The sequence below is a fragment of the Pristiophorus japonicus genome, unplaced genomic scaffold, assembly GCF_044704955.1.
Source record: "Pristiophorus japonicus isolate sPriJap1 unplaced genomic scaffold, sPriJap1.hap1 HAP1_SCAFFOLD_104, whole genome shotgun sequence".
Classification (NCBI taxonomy): Eukaryota; Metazoa; Chordata; class Chondrichthyes; family Pristiophoridae; genus Pristiophorus; species Pristiophorus japonicus.
Window position 1 is genome coordinate 175,696 of NW_027250691.1, and position 13,069 is coordinate 188,764.

Consider the following 13,069-nt stretch of genomic DNA (forward strand, 5'->3'; position numbering starts at 1 on the left):
TCACATTTATATGGTTTGAAATTAATTTGCCAATTATATGCCCATTATGCAAGTTTATTAATATCCTCTTGTAAGTTGTTGCAGTGTTCCTCCGTATTGACTATCCCTCCTAATTTGGTGTCACCCACACATTTAGAAATATTGTTTTTGATTCCGAGGTCTAAATCTTTAATATAAATTTTGAACAACAGTGGTCCCAGCACCGATCCTTGTGGAACACCACTACCCGCATTTTGCGGCTAAGAAACGCTAACTTTTACAGCTACTCTTTGTGATTTCTGTCTTGAAGCCAGCTAGCTATCTATTCTGCTAGTTGTCACCTGACTCCGCATTCTCTGACCTGGCTTGAGGCTCTTCTTGTTCCGATGTAACAATCTATTTTTTTTATTTTATTCATTCAAGCATGTCGACATCGCTAGCAAGGGCCGGACTTGTTGTCCTTCTCTATCTGCCCTTGTGAAATTGTTGGTGAGTCACTTTACGCAACCGACTGGCTCGCCAGGCCATTTCAGAGGTCAGTTAAGAGCCAATGACATTGCTGTGGGTTTGGAGACCCATGTAGGCCCAGACCAGTAAGGACGGCAGAATTCTTTCCCGAAAGGAGACAAGTGAACCAGATGAGGAGTTTTGTTACAATGGTCATCATTATTGATACTTTTAAAATTCCAGATTTACTTAATTGAATTTAAATTTCCCCATTCTCTTGGTGGGCTATGATTTCTTCTCTCTGGATTATTAGTCCAGTGACATAAACATCATGCTACTATGATTGACCTCCATCTGTGTAATGCGCTGAAGGGTCTGAGTGACACCTCCTATTCCTTTGCAACAGGTTGAGGGAAGGAATGATGTGCCCTGTTCCTACGCAACAGGATCGGGAGATTGATTAGCCTCCTCCTGTTCCTGTATAACAGGTTATGAGTCGCAAATGCCTCATCCCCAGTCTTTCGAATGGCTAAAGGGACTTCTACTCTTCTTATAGATAAGTCTCAAGGAGCTGAATGGCTTCTGCCAGTCCTCTGCCTCAGGCTCGAGGGGTTAATGGCCTTCCCCTGTCCTTGTGCAACGGACTGGAGAGGCTCAATGGCATCCTCCTATTTCTGCTCAACAGCTTCGTTGGTTTGGCATTGCCTTCTGGTCAACCATGCGAAAGGTTCGAGCGACCGAATGGAGTTCGACATTTCTTGTAAAACAGGTGCACACAGCTGAATGGCTTCCTCCTGCCCTTTGCAATTGGTTTGTGGGGTGAAGTGACTCATTGGCCTCCACCTGTCCCTGTGTAACAGGCTCGATTGCTTGCATCTGTTATTGAGCAAAATATTTAGATGATAATTGGGAAGGACTGGAGCCACTTGTGCAACAGAAAGTGCAGGGACCACAGTTAGCCTTCTCTGAAGTACTGCTTTGATGCAAAGTTCACTGTACGGCCCAGGCTCAAATCTTGACTCTGGTGGGAGTCGAGCACAAAAACTTTGAATGCTTAATATGCCAAGAATTAAAAATCTAACGTGCTATCCATTGCACCACAGAGTCGCCCAATTGTGCATCAATACTAAAGTAAAATAGTGTTGATTAGTAATCTGAGCTAAAAAAAAAAATATCTGGAATCACTCAGCAGATGAGGCAGAATCTGCGGAGAGACAAACAGAGTGAACGTTTCAGGTCGATGAAATTTCAACGCCACTGGATCAATCTCCGCCTTTTAAAACTGATGTCCTATCAGACCCGAATCATTATCTTTGAAAGGGATGTTTTGTCATGGACGTGTAGAACCTTTCAGCACGGAAGGAAGCTACTTCGGCCCAGCGTGTACGCACCGTCCGAAAATTGCTATTCTGCCTAATCTCACTTTCCAACTCTTCTTTTAACCATGTAACAATCTATTTGACATCGCTAGCAAGCGGTTAATGGCCTTCTCCTGTTCTTGTGTAACAGACTGGAGAGGCTCTATGCCTCCTACTATTTCTGTGCAACAGGTTCGTTGGTTTGGCATTGCCTTCTCCTCATCTATGCAACAGATTTTCGCGACCGAATTTGTTGCAGTCATCCTCAGAATTGAATATCCAACTAATTTGGCGTCATCCACAAATTGAGAAATTGTGTTTTTGATTCCCAGGTAGAAATCATTAATATAAATTGTAAACAACAGTGGTCCCAGCACCGATCCTTGTGGAACAGCACTACCCACCTTTTGCCAATCTAAAAAGCTAACTTTTACCCCGACTCTCTGCTTTCTGTCTTAAAGCCAGCTAGCTATGCATTTATCTAATTGTATCCAGACTCCACATTCTCTGACCTCTCTTGCGGTTCTTCTTTTTCCTGTGTAACAATCTCAAGATCCTGTTGTTTCTTTTATTCATTCTAGCATGTGGACAATGCTCGCAAGGGCAGCCTTTATTGCACTTCCCTAATTGCCCTTGTGAAGGTGATGGTTAGCCACCTTATGCAAATGAGTTTCTCGTTAGGCCTTTTCATGGGGCAGTAAAGAGCCAACCACGTTGCTCTGGATCTGGAGCCACATCTGGGCCAAGACCAGTAAGGACTGCAGATTTCCTTCACTAAAGGAGATTATTGAACGAGATGGGTGTGTTGCGTCAATGGTCAACATTATTAATACTTTTAAAATTCTAGATGTATTTAATTGAATTTAAATTGTCCTACTCTCTTGGTGGACTGTGATTTTCTCTCACTGGATTACTTGTCCAGTGCCACAGGCCTCAGCTTTGTAATGTGCTAGAGGGGCTGAATGACTCAGGCTGTTCCTGTGCAATAGTTTGAGGGACGGGATGTCATCCCCCGCGTCCTATGTAACAGGTTCTATGGGTTAATTAGTCTCAACCTGTTCCTGTATAGCAGGTCGGTGTGTCTGAAATGCCTCGTCCTAATCCTATGCAACATCTTCTATTAAGGGGAGAGTGGAGTGGGGGGGGGGGGAGGCGTTGGGGAGGACGGCCGCAATGCAGAGAAATCTAGAATGCTAAAGAGAAATGAAAATGAAGCAATGCCAGAAAGTGATTGTAGTAATGTAACCACATTATGTCAAGTAGGGACAGAGTACACAAACAAAAGAGTGCACGAATAAATAGGAACCTGATAAGAAAAAAAGCGATAAGATAAATCGATCTGTAGTGCAAAATAATGTTACGATCTCTAATAATGTTAAAAAGACCAATCCAAAAGCATTGTATCTGAATGGACGAAGCATCTGTAATAAGATAGAAGAATTAACAGCGCAAACTGATGTAAACAGATACAATATCGTTGCAATTACAGATATATGGTTGCACGGTGACCAGGGTTGGGAACTGAATATCAAATTATATTCGGTATTTGGAAAGGACAGGCAAAAAGGAAGAGTGGGTTGTGTTGCGTTGTTGGTAATGGATGATATCAGCGCAATAATGAGAAAGGTCTTCGGCTCAGAAAGACAAGATGTAGATTCAGTTGGATGGCGCTAAAGAGAACGAAGGACCAGAAAAGATTGGTGTGAGTTGTCCATAGGCCTCCAAACAGTTGTGGTAGTGTCGAGGATAACATTAACAGGAAATTAGAGCTGCATGTAACAAGGGTACTACCATCATCGAAGGTGACTTTAAACTACATATAAATTAAAGTAATAATAATGTGGCCGATGAATTCCTGGCGTTTGTACCAGTTGTTTTTCTGGCCCAGTATTTTGCGGAGCCTACTAGGGAACAGAATATCCTAGATTGGGTCTTGTTTAATGAGAAGGGGTTAATTAAAAGTCAAGTTGTCTGGGGTCCTTTAGCGAAGAGTGGCAATAACTCGATTAAACTCGTTATTAGGATGGAAAGTGCAGTAGCCCAATCCGAATCTATGGTCCGAAATCTAAGCAAAGAAAACTACGAATGCATGGGGAATGAATTGCATGGGGTATGATAGATTGGGAAGAGTCAACAAACGTCATGTTGGTGGATGGGCAAGGACTAACATTTCAGAATCGAATGTATCAATTGCGGCGGTTATACTTTCCTTTCTGGTGTAAAATAAAAGGATGCTGGCCCAACCATGGTTAACAAAATAAATTAAGGATAGTATTAGATTCAAAGAAGAGTTATACAAAGTTGCCAGAAAAAGTACAAGCCTGAAGATGGGGAACAATTTAGAATTCAGCAAAAATGTGCCAAGAGATTGATTGAGAGGCGAGAAATGGAGTATAAGAGTGAACTTGCATGAACATAAAAACGGCTGCAGTAGATTCTACAAGTTCCTAAAAAGGAAAGGATTAGTGAAGACAAATGTAGGCCCTTTACAGACAGAAATGGGGGAATTTATAATGTGGAACAAGGAAATGGCAGGTCAATGAAAAAAATACTTCGGTTCTGTCTTCACGGAGGACATAAATAACATCCCAAAAATGCTTGAGAACCAAAGGTTTAGTAAGCAAGAGGAATTAACGGACATGATTATTTGTAAGAAAATAGTGCTGAGGAAACTAATGGGAATGAAGTCCGATAAATCCCCAGGGCCTGATGATCTGCATCCCAGAGTGCTAAAAGAGGTTGCAATGGAAATAGTGCATGCATTGGTTGACAACTTCCAAACATCTATAGGTTATGGAATAGTTCCTGCAGTTTGCACGGTGGCAAATGTAACCCCACTGTTTAAAAATGGAGGGAGAGAGAAAACAAGGAACTACAGACCGGTTAGCCGAACACCAGTTGTCGGGAAAATGCGAGAATCTATAGTAAAGGATATTATAACGGAACATTAAGATAATACCAAAGGGGTTAGACAAAGTCAGCATGAATTCATGAAAAGTAAATCATGTTTGACAAATCTACTCGAGTTTTTGAATATGTAACTGATAGAAAAGTTAAGGTTGAACCAGTGGATATAGTGTATTTTGATTCTTAGAAGGCCTCTGATAAATTTCCACGCAAGATGTAGTGTGCAAAATTAAAACATATATGATTGGGGGTAATTTACTAGCATGGATTGAAAAATGGTTAATGGACAGGAAACAGGATCGATAGGCAGAGGGACCTGGTATCCGTAAAATAGTCTATTGAAAGCATACATACAGGTGCAGCAAGCAGTGAGAAAGGCAGATGGTATGTTGGCCTTCATTCCAAGAAGATGTAAGTAAATGAGTAAAGATGTGTTACTACATTTCAACAGAACCTTGGTGAGACCGCACCTGGAGTATTGTGTGCAGTTTTGCTTTCGTTACCCAAGAAAGGATATACTTGCCATAGAGGGAGAGCAGCGAAGGTTCACCAGATCGATTTTTGAGATGGCAGGACTGTCGTATGAGCAGAGATTGGGACGACTCGGCCTGTATTCTGTAGAGTTTAGAAGAATGAGAGAGGATCTCATTGAAACGTATACCATTCTGAACGGGTTGAATTGACTGGATGCGGGGAAGATGATTCACCTGATTGGGAAGGTTATAACAAGGGGTCACAGTCGCAGGATACGTGGTAGGAAATTTTGGAAGAGAAGGTGAGATTTATTTTTCATTCAGAGAGTGGTGCAGCTATGGAATTCCCATCCACAGAAGGCTGTGAATGCCGAGTTACTGAATATATTTAAGAGGGAGATAGATTTCTAGACACAAAATACATCAAGTGATATGGGGGAAACGCCTGAATATGGTGTTGAGATAGAGGATTAGGAGTGATCATATTAAATGGCGATGTAGACTCGAAGGGCCGAATGGACTACTACTGCTCCCGTTTTCTATGTTTCTATGTTCTAGGATCTAAATGGACTTATACTCTTCTTGTCGAGCAAGCTCAAGGAACTGATCGGTTTCTGCCTCTCCTAAGGCTCAGATTTGAGGCGTTAATGGCCTTCTCCTTTCCCTGTGCAATATTGCAATGCGGCTGAATGGCCTCCAGCTAATTCTGTGTAACAGGAAAGTGCGCCTCCTCGTCATCTATGCAGCAGGTACGAGCGGCCGAAGGCGTTCTACTATTCTTGTATAAAAAGCCCAAGGATCTGAATTACTTCCTCTTGTCCTTTGCAACTGGCTCGAGGGGCTAATGGAATTCTGCTGTCCTTCTGTAACAGGTTGGATGGCTTGCTCTTGTTCCTGTGTAATAGACTCAGGTTCTAAGAGAACTCAATGGAAAAGTGGGTAGGATTGGAGCCACTCTTTTAGCAGGAATTGCAGGGTACGCAGTTTGCCTTCTCTGAAGTATTGATTTGCTGCAAAATGCACTGAGCTGCCGAAGAAACACCAGATCATGACCTAACTCCCGTCTAAAATCCGACCTATCCAGACTATTGCCACTTTCCAGCTCTTGGTCCATAGCCTTTTAGGTTACTGGAATTGAAGTGCACATTCAAGCACTTTTAAAAGTGCTGAGGACTACTGCCTCTAAATCACTTTCAGGAGTGAGTTCCAGACTCTCACCACCCCTGTGTGAAAACAGTGTACCTAAAATTCCGGAAAAACTACTACCAATTACTTTAAATCTATGGCGCCTTTGCGAAGGGAAATAGATGCTTTCTATGCACTCGATCCAGGACACTCATAATTTTATTCACTTCAATATGGACACCCTGAGCCTCCTCTGTTCCAAAGAAAAAAAACCCAGCCGATGCAATACTTACTCAGAACTAAATTCACCATCCGTCTAAATCGACCCTGTATGCTCACGAGTGCAGTCTGATCATTCCTGTAATGCGGTGACCAGAGAAGCATGCAATAATCTAGCTGTGGCCAACGAGAGTTTTACACATTTGAAGCATAACTTCCCCGATCTTTTATTCTATGGCTCATCGAATGAAGGCAAGTATTCCGTGTTGCTTCTCAACATAGAAACATCGAAAATAGATTGAGCACTACGCCATTCGACACTTCGAGCCTGCACCACCACTCAATAAGATCATGGCTGATCATAACCTCAGTACCGCTTTCCTGTTTCCTTCCTACATCTTGACCCTTTTAGCCATGAGGGCCACAATAACTCCATGTTGAATATATCCAATGAACTGGCATCAACAACTGTTTGCGGAAGGGAATTCCACAGGTTAACAACTCTGTGAGTGAAATAGTTTCCACGCATCATCGTTCTAAATTGCCTACTCCTTATCCTAAGACTGTGTCCCCTGGTTCTGAACTTTCCCAACATTTTGAACATTCTTCCCGCATCTAACCTGTCCAGTCCCGTCGGAATCTTACATATTTCTACGAGATCCCCTCTCATCCTTCTAAACTCCAGTGTACAAATGCCCAGTTGATCCAGTCTCTTTTCATATTTGAGTCTAGCCATCCCTGGAATCAGTCTGGTGAAACGTCGCTGCACTCCCTCAATAGCAAGAACTTCCTTCCTCAGATTAGGAGACCAAAACTGAAAACAATATTCCAGGTGAGGTCTCACCAATGCCCATTACAACTGCAGTAAGACGACCCTGCTCCTATACTCAAATCCCCTAGCTATGAAGGCCAACATACCATTTTCCATCTTCACAGCCTGCTGTACCTGCATGCCAACTTTCAATGACTGATGAACGATGACACCCAGGTCTCGTTACACCTCACCTTTTCCTAATCTGCCGCCATGCTGATAATATTCTGCCTTCATTGTTTTGCCACCAAAGTGGATAACCGCACATTTATCAACATTATACTGCATCTGCCATGTATTTGCCCACTCACCTAACCTGTCCAAGTCTACCTGCAGCCTCTTAGCGTCCTCCTCACGGATCACACCGCCAGCTAATTTAGTTCCATCTCCAAACCTGGAGATATTACACTCAATTCCTTCATCTGAATCATTCATGTATTCTGTGAAGAGCTGGGGTCCCAGCACTGAGCCCTGAGGCACTCCACGAGTAACTGCCGGCCATTCTGAAAAGGACCCGTTTATCCGACTCTCTGCTTCCTGTCTGACAACCAGTTCTCAACACTTCGGTTCTGTCTTCACAAAGGAAGATACAGATCACCTGCCGAATGTACTAGGGAACAGTAGGTCTAGTGAGAATGAGGAACTGAAAGATATCCTTATTAGGTGGGAAATTGTGTTCGGGAAGTTGATGGGATTAAAGGCCGATAAATTTCCGAGTCCTAATAGACTGTATGTCAGAGGACTTAAGGAAGTGGCCCGAGAAATAGTGGATGCATTGGTGATCATTTTCCAACAATCTATCGACTCTGGATCAGTTCCTATGGACTGGAGGGTAGCTAATGTAACGCCACTTTTTAAAAATGGAGGGAAATACAAAGCGGCTAATTATAGACCGCTTAGCCTGACATCCATAAAGCGGAAAATCTTGGTATCAATCATTAAGGAGCCCATTTGGAAAGCAGTGACAGGATTAGCATAGATTTATGAAAGGGAAATCGTGCTTGACGAATCTTCTGGAATTTGTTGAGGATGTAACTAGTAGAGTGCACAAGGAGAATCAATGGATGTGGTGTATTTGGGCTTTCAAAAGGCTTTTAACCAGGCCCAGCACAAGAGATTGGTATACAAAATCAAAGCGCATGGTATTGGTGATAATGTACTGACGTGGATAGAGATCTGGTTGGCAGATAGGAAGCAGAGAGTCGGCATAAACGGGTCCTTTTCAGAATGGCAGGCAGTGACTAGTAGAGTGCCTCAGGGCTCAGTGCTGGGACACCAGCTCTTTACAATATACATTAACGATTTGGAATAAGGGATAGAGTGTAATATCTCCAAGTTTGTGGATGACGCTAAACTGGGTGGCGGTGTGAGCTGCTAGGAAGACGCTAAGAGGCTGCAGGGTGATGTGGACAAATTAGGTGAGTGGGCAAATACATGGCAGATGCAGTATAATCTGGATAAATGTGAGGTTATCCATTTTGGGGGCAAAAACACGAAGGCAGAATATTATCTGAATGGTGGCAGACTACAAAAAGGGGAGGTGCAGCGAGACCTGGGTGTCATGGTTCATCAGTCACTGAAAGTGGGCACGCAGGTACAGCAGGCGGTAAAGAAGGCAAATGGTATGTTGGCCTTCGTAGCTCGGGGATTTGAATATCGGAGCAGGGAGGTCTTACTGCAGTTGAACAGTGCTTAATGAGGCCTCACCTGGAATATTGTGTTCAGTTTCGGTCTCCTAGTCTGAGGAAGGACGTTCTTGCTATTGAGGGAGTGCAGCGAAGGTTCACCAGACTGATTCCAGGGATAGCTGGGCTGTCATATGAGGAGAGACTGGATCAACTAGGCCTTTATTCACTGGAGTTTAGAAGGATGAGAGGGGATCTCATAGAAACATATAAGATTTTGACGGAACTGGACAGGTTAGATGCGGGAAGAATGTACTCGATATTGGGGAAGTCCAGAACCAGGTGAGATAGTCTTAGGATAAGGGTCAGGCCATTTACGACTGAGATGAGTAGAAACATCTTCACTCAGAGAGTTGTTGACCTGTGGAATTCCCTGCCGCAGAGAGTTGTTGATGCCAGTTTATTGGATATATTCAAGAGGGAGTTAGATATGGCCCTTACGGTTAAGTGGATCAAGGGGAATGGAGAGATAGCAGGACAGCGGTACTGAAGGAATGGTCAGCCGTGATCTGATTGAATGCCTGTGCAGGCTCGAATGGCTTACTGGCCTACTCCTGCACCGATTTTCTTTGTTTCTTTGTTTCTATCCACGTAAGTACATTACCCCCAATACCATGTGCTTTGATTTTGCACACAAACCTTTTGTGTGGGACCTTATCTAAAGCCTTTTGAAAGTCCAAATACACCACATCCATTGGTTCTCCCTTGTCCACTCTGCAAGTTACATGTTCAGAAAATTCACTGCTTTCCAAATGTGCTGCGATTTCATATTTAATAATTGATTCCCCACGACTGATGTCAGGCTAACCGATCTATAATTATCCATTTTCTCTCTCCCTCCTTTTTTAAAAAGTGGTGTTATATTACCAACCCTCCAGTCCATGGGAACTGATCCAGAGTCGATAGACTGTTGGAAAATGATCACGAATGCATCCACTATTTCTCGGGACACATCCTTAAGTACTCTGGGATGCAGACAATCAGGCCCCGGGGATTTATCGGCCTTCAATCCCATCAATTTCCCCAACACAATTTCCCATCTAATCAGCATATCCTTCAGTTCCTCCTTCGCACTGGACCCTCGGTCCCCTAGTACATCCAGAAGTTTATTTGTGTCTTCCGTCGTGAAGGCAGAACCAAAGTATTTGTTCAATTAGTCTGCCTTTTCTTTGTTCCCCATTATAAATTCACCTGAAATCCGACTGCAAGGGACCTACGTTTGTCTTCACTAATCGTTTTCTCTTCCCATATATATAAAAGCTTTGACAGTCATGTTTTATGCTTCTGGCACACTTCGTCTCGTATTCTTTTTTTCCCCTCTTAACGAAACCCTTAGTCCTCCTTGGCTGAATTCTACATTTCTCCCAGTCCTCAGGTTTCCTGATTTTTCTGGCCAATTTATATAACTCTTCCTTGGATTTAACACTATCCTTAATTTCCCTTGTTAGCCACGGTTGAACCATCTTCCCCGTTGTATTTTTACTCCTGATAGGGATGTACAATTGTTGAAGTTCATCCATGTGGTCTTTAAATGTTTTCCATTGCCTATCCACCGTCAACCCTTTAAGTGTCATTTGCCAGTCTATTCTAGCCAATTCACGTCTCATACCATCGAAATTACCTTTCCTAAAGTTTAGGTCCCTAGTTTCTGAATTAACTGTGTCACTCTCCATCCTATAAAGAATTCTACCATGTTATGGTCACACTTCCCCAAGGGGCCTCGCACAACAAGATTGCCAATTAGTCCCTTCTCATTACACATCACCTCGTCCACGATGGCCAGCTCTCCAGTTGGTTCCTCGACATATTGGTGTTTAAAACCATCCCTAATATACTCCAGGAAATCGTCCTCCACCGCATTGCTACCATTTTCGTCAGCCAAATCAATATATAGATTACAGTCGCCCATGGTAACTGCTGTACCTTTATTGCACACATCCCTTATTTCTTGTTGGATGCTGTCCCCAACCTCACTACTACTGTTTGGAGGTCTGTACACAATTACCAGTAGCTTTTTCTGCCATTTGCTATTCTGCAGCTCCCCCCATACCGCTTCCAAATCATCCAAGCTAATGTCCCTCCTCATCATTGCATTCATTTCCTCTTTAACCAGCAACGCCATCACGCCTCCTTTTCCTTTCTGTCTATCATTCACAAGCATCTTATCTACCTGCCCTGCTACCGTCAAGGATTCTGTGGACAGGCACTCCAAGGTCATTTGCACCTCTACACTCATCAGTGGCCTAACATTTAATGTTTATTCCCTTTCCCTATAAGCACTCACCAAATGCATTATCAAATACTTATCCGGGTTGAATTCCATTAAACCCATGACCAGTTCTTTGATATCTACCTGCAATGTACAGCTTTCTTCCTCATTATCAAGCATACCTGGTTGGCCAATCTTTTAGTCACCTGCGCTAATTTGTATTTAGTGGCTCGGTGTCAAATTTGTATCGCATAATACTCTTGTGAAGCGCCTTGGACGTTTCGCTAATTTCAAGCTGCTAATTAGATATAAGTTGTTGTTGTTTAACATGAGTGTGACATAACGTTATATAGAGATTGCATTACAGAAAGAGACAATTGTACCTAACTGGTGTTGCTAGAGTTAATGCTGCACGCTACCCTACTTCACTTGATCCTATCAGCATATTGTTCTATTGATTTCTCAGTCATGTGCTCTGGTAATTTCCTTTAAAATGAATCTGTGCCATTCGCCTCAACTACTGCTCGTTTAGCATCTTCCACATTCTAACCACTCTTTGGTAAATAAGTTGCTGTTGAATTGTCTACTGAATTTGTCGGTGACCTCCCGTTCTGAACTCCTGCACAAAAGCAAACATTTTCTCCACATCAACTCGATCAAATACCTTCAAAATGTTAAAAATATATCTCACTTGTTTTTCGAGAAAGACGCTCCCCAGACTGTTCAGTTTTTACCGAAATGTAAATTATTTTAGTTGTGACCGAAAATTTTCCTTCTTTGCTGTGAGATTCTGCGATTCTATGATTTAATTTTCACATCGTCTGGGAGATCCAATCGGGCAAGCATGCAGGCGGTCTCTCTGATAATTTGCACCGACGATTCGACTATTAAAGCAGTTCTACTGTGTAGCTGCGATGGCCGAGTGGTTAAGGCGTTGGACTTGAAATCCAATGGGGGTTTCCCTGCGCAGGTTCGAACCCTGCTCGCAGCGATTCGACAGGTGCTCTTTTTTTATCGACTCACGGGGATCTCATTGGAATCTGATCACAATTCCCTCCACTGCCCTTTATTACACTGATTGTTGCGAAGCTGTTGTTCGAACTGGAAACATTAATAATTTATCGGTATTAATTGTTGGTTTGTTGGACACTATCTGCAAAAATCAGTGAGCAATATACACAGCATGAAACAATGCCTTTTAATAAAGGTCAGTGCATTGTTTGGGAGGAACTCACCTTTAGTTAATGAGTGCGAACGAGGTTTGGTTTTATAAAGATGAACAAGTTTTGCCAAAATGACCACGGCAGCGTTTGACGTTGCAATTTTCTGATAACATCAGTGTTTACATCAAAGTAGATGCCTTATCCATTAAGCGACGTGGCCCCTGCAGTTTGCAGCAGAATAATGTACAGCAAAATTCTAATGGGTCAAAGTGTAATAGAAAGGCAAGCATGACATCTCGGTGCCGCAATGCAAGGAGTATTCGGAACCCAGGAGAGGGCTCTGAGCTAGTTCGAGTGGGTGAGAGCTCAGATCACAGCACCCCAAGAAAAAATGCAAAAGGCAGGAGGCAACAGAGCAGAGTAGCACTGGGGTAAGTGTAAACGACAAGGTGATAGGAAGGGACAATATGTATGAATATAAAGTGGCTGCAGGAGGGGTCAAAACTAAAAATCCTGGTTTCAAAACTGGTATTAAAACACTCTACTTAACCGCACGAAGCATTCGAAATATAGTAAATGATTTGACGGCACAAATCATCATAAATGGGTATGATTTGTTGGCCATTACAGAAACGTTGCAGGTTGGCCAGGACAGGGAATTAAACATACAGCGGTATCTGACAATTCGGAAAG

At 42.9% G+C, this 13,069-nt stretch overlaps 1 non-coding gene across 1 annotated transcript; it reads left to right on the plus strand.

Annotated features, from left to right (window-relative positions):
* The first annotated feature begins 12,121 nt into the window (after positions 1 to 12,121).
* Positions 12,122 to 12,204, plus strand: trnas-uga (transfer RNA serine (anticodon UGA)). The gene has a single exon. It is a non-coding gene; the product is annotated as a tRNA-Ser (tRNA).
* Positions 12,205 to 13,069: the final 865 nt, after the last annotated feature.